This window comes from Cephus cinctus, unplaced genomic scaffold (genome assembly GCF_000341935.2).
Source record: "Cephus cinctus unplaced genomic scaffold, Ccin1 Ccin1_scaffold0330, whole genome shotgun sequence".
Lineage (NCBI taxonomy): Eukaryota > Metazoa > Arthropoda > Insecta > Hymenoptera > Cephidae > Cephus > Cephus cinctus.
This window is the reverse complement of record NW_014333027.1, coordinates 435,206-439,036: the sequence shown is the minus strand read 5'-3', so window position 1 is coordinate 439,036 and position 3,831 is coordinate 435,206. Positions and strand designations below refer to the sequence as shown.

Sequence of the window (3,831 nt, the reverse complement as noted above, 5' to 3'; positions counted from 1 at the left end):
CCCCCCCCCTGTACTTCCCCCCCCCATTTCACCTCTTTCGAAATACCACTGGTCACTTTAGCCACGTCTACGGTTTTCTATCTTAGGAAAGAAAAGTACCTATATGCCAAAATTTCAGTCATAATCGAAATCAAACGAATCTTCCTGTTCGCCAATTTATTTCCAAGGATAGGCCCAGAATCCATCCCTCCCCCCGCCCGATCGTCCCTTCCTGACTAAAAGACCCAGATAAACATTGAGAGCTCTCTGTTCAAAATGACACAGGCTGCTCTAAAGGCATGCGCCTGTGTATGCTGTTCGATGTGGTCGAGTGAGACAAGGAAGGAAACTAAAGACGAGGAGCATAAAATACGGAAGAAAGAGAGAGAGAGTGAGAGAGAGGGAGACTGTGAAATGAGAGTGGCTCAAGGCTGGATAGTGCACGTTCGAGAATACACTATTGCCATTTATATATATACATATATATACACGCGTACTTACTGGCACGCGTATACTATATATCCAGCACACATGTGCACATAAGTGTACAAGGTTATACCATATACATATAGAGAACACCCCCCATAAAGAAGATCCCCTCAATCAGATAAAAAATGTATTATAGCCGCCATGATACAGAACTCAATACCTCCGCAGCTTCCAGCCAACGGACAACGGATCCTCCTCTCCCTCTATCCGTCCTTCTTCCTACTTCTGCGGCGCTTATAGAATCCATCAAGTAAAAGCCTGTTCATGGGATTCGGCTTCCGTGGACATATGGTCAGCCGAGAGCGTAACGAAAAAAAAGAGAAAAAAGTAGAGAGAGAGAGAGAGAGAGAGAGAGAGAGAGAGAGAGAGAGAGAGAGGCAGAACGAAAGTATCAGAGAAAGTCCTCTATGTAAAGCAGGTATCGCCGATTCGCTTCGAATGCAGATCTCGCTGCCACCGAAATCCCGTCCACTCGGCAGATAAGCGTATCGCGAAATTAGATTCGCCACTGGATATCCGGTCCTACTTCTTCTACCAACCAACCCCCCACCCGTCCAACCAATGCTCGTACTCCTGTCTCGAATATATCCGTTTCATCGTGCCGCGCGGTTTATTCCAATGAAAGCCGAGTGGCCGCAGGTTCCCAAGTCAAACGCTTGGCCTGCACTGAGGTTGTCCAGGGTGCATCGATCCTAGTTTATATATAAAGACAGGATACTATAGGCTGAGGCACCGCTGGGATAAACGGTGACTAGTGGATGCCTAAGTTATTTACTCGACTGAAGGGATGAAGGACGGGCGGGGAGGGGATGGTTGGCGTGCAAGCTTCATGGACGAGGGGTAGCGGTATAGAGGTAAATGACATATAGATAGTGGTGGCAGCGAACCGGCATCGAGGGGTAATTTTATCCGCACTTAGCAGATGGATTTCCAACCCCTTGGAGAGGCGCATGGCTTCTCTCGATCCCTCTTGCCTCCTCTGTCCCGTATCCCTTATTCCCTTTACTACCCTTTTCAAGCACTTCAACCGTACCGACTCTCGCATTCCTATGGCGTCTGACAGGTAAGCCCTAGTGAGAATCCTGATAGCGAAGAGAATGAGTGCCCGTGACGGTCATTGGCAGTGACGTCATTTTTCATAGATTCGCAAGACTCTGCGCAGCCACGTATAAGGATTGCGAAATTAACCTAGACTGGCCGGGAGCTTCGCCAAGACTCGCGGATCTTGTTCGAGCGAGTGGAGTATATAGGGGGAGATGCATGCGTAAAACATCAAAGCGAAAACCGCGGTCGAAAACTTTGCCCTCTTAATGAAGGACATCCGCTCGGTGGCCGACGCAACAAAAAAATTGCATAAAATTGGCGACACGTGTGTCGGGCCAAGAGACGTATACCGCAATGTGCGTCGCTCTCGTGGGAATAAACTAATGTTTATCTGACCGAGATCTGGCGTTGAATTTTTCACCAGACTCTTTCTTGGCAAGTGCATAATATGTCGCCGGGGGCTTAAAGGAGCAACGACGCAGGATCCCTCGCGTGTTTCGTCGATTATTATTGCAGTCTGCTGACTTTGTCACGTGTATAGCCGCATAAGAGGAACCGCGCATTGCTGTGCGAGAACGAGAGAGCCCGTGAAAAGGCAGTGCGAAGGGGAAACGTCGAAACTGAGCAGGACCCTGGGACTCGTCTTATCGCGTCGTGGAAGCAGTGGAATACAAAGAGTAGCCAAATTTACGAACCTCACGCACTTTTTTCTTGCGATGCTCGTTGCGGCGAGTATTAGTTGAAAACGAGGGTTTTGACGTCTCGGGCGTCACAGCCGCTCATTAAAATTTTCCCTAAAGTCGGCATCGCATTGCTATCGCCGATCTATCGAGTCGTTGGTTCCCTTTAGAGGGATGCTGTAACACATAAATATACATGCATATAGATAGATAGAAAAGGAGAAAGAATATATAATGGAAGGTTGCCGGAAGTCGCGAGTGCAGTAACGGGTCAGCGAAAGGGGAAAAGGGTAGTTCAGAGGTCAGGAGGTGTTTGGGGGGGGTGTGGATTAATATAAATACTAATGCGCCCTCTCTCGCAGCCGGACTAAAAGTTTCCCGTAAAATGAAAGTAATGCCAGCCAGATAAAAAGCCAGTAGTTAAATCTGCTAATGCGCCAGGTTTCCCAGCGAGCACCGCTGCGAGTATCCATAACCCAGGAAACTGACCTCCCCTGGTCGACCTGACGATTTTCAACCAGGACCTGACCTCTCAACTCCACTCCCTCGTCTGGACTCAACGTTAATTCTGGCAACGCTCATAAATGCATCTGCGTGTGTCTCCACCTACAATCCCTTACACGAACTAATCCACGCGCGTATGCAGTTCCGAGTGCGCACGAGGGTGAACTTCCCGGTAGAGGGCGTTTCTCTCGACTTTGACGTCACTTCACCGTGGATGACACACGTGCTGGTAAAAAACAGCCCTACCAGCCGGACCGCTAATAACATTAGTGTAATCTAATTGAGTGGTCAGGATGGGGGGTCTGTGCACCAGGACACGATACCTCAGCGACGACCGGCACGTACCCTTCGTACCCATTGGACGCCATTGAAATTCCTAAATGACTTTCCTCCACATCCTAAATGAATGCTCCAGGTCACTCGTCATCTGTTAACACGCTTCTACGAGGACCAATGTTGTCCGATCTGGGTATAATCGAAGGAGGATGGCGCTACCGGTTGGGACCTGGTACCGGATACCGAAAACTGAATACACCGGGTTAAGGTGGGACGGTATAGTAGACTGTTGTGAGGAAGGCGTTTAATTCATTACACAAATTAAAAACGTAAATTGCCTTATGTGCGCGGGAAGGGGTGCACGGGAGGGGTCGCGGAAAGAGTGTGCGCGCGAGAGATAAAATCAAATGGAGTATGAGAGAGAGAGAGAGAGACAGTGAGAGGCCGCAACGTCGAGCAGACATTCAGCCACGAAAATATTTAATTAAACTCAAACCTCAAGATGTGCCAACCACCGTCAGAGCGGCGGACCGCCATTCGCGGAACAAAAAGTAATTATATTTGCGTGTTGCTCAACGAGCATTTTTATGCCTCCTTATTCTCTTTCTTCTTTCATTCTCTGCTCGTCACAATTCTCGAGAAAAACGTCCAAAGAGTCACACGAGAATGCCCATACTAAGGCGTCCGAGGAACTTGCATCCCGGAATCATTCACAAATGGATACTGGAAAATTGACTGAATTAATTTGAACCCCCTGTACCATCTACTACCCTCGTGATCTCTGGTGTACGGGGGGGGGAGGGGCAGGTGGAGTGGGTACTCTCCTTTGGAAATTAAAAAATGACGGGAAGGGGCGCCG

General features: G+C 48.8%; 1 protein-coding gene across 3 annotated transcripts in view; it reads right to left on the bottom strand.

Annotated features, from left to right (window-relative positions):
• The window catches only part of LOC107266981 (LIM/homeobox protein Lhx9), a 71,459-nt gene that overhangs the window by 36,792 nt on the left and 30,836 nt on the right, over window positions 1-3,831 (bottom strand). The window contains exon 2 of one of the 3 annotated variants that reach the window (XM_015738099.2): window positions 2,208-2,369. The exons of the other annotated variants lie outside the window; for them this stretch is intronic. The gene's annotated coding sequence lies outside the window, so the exon portion shown is untranslated. The remainder of the gene's footprint in view (window positions 1-2,207; window positions 2,370-3,831) is intronic. 3 annotated transcript variants of the gene reach the window in all.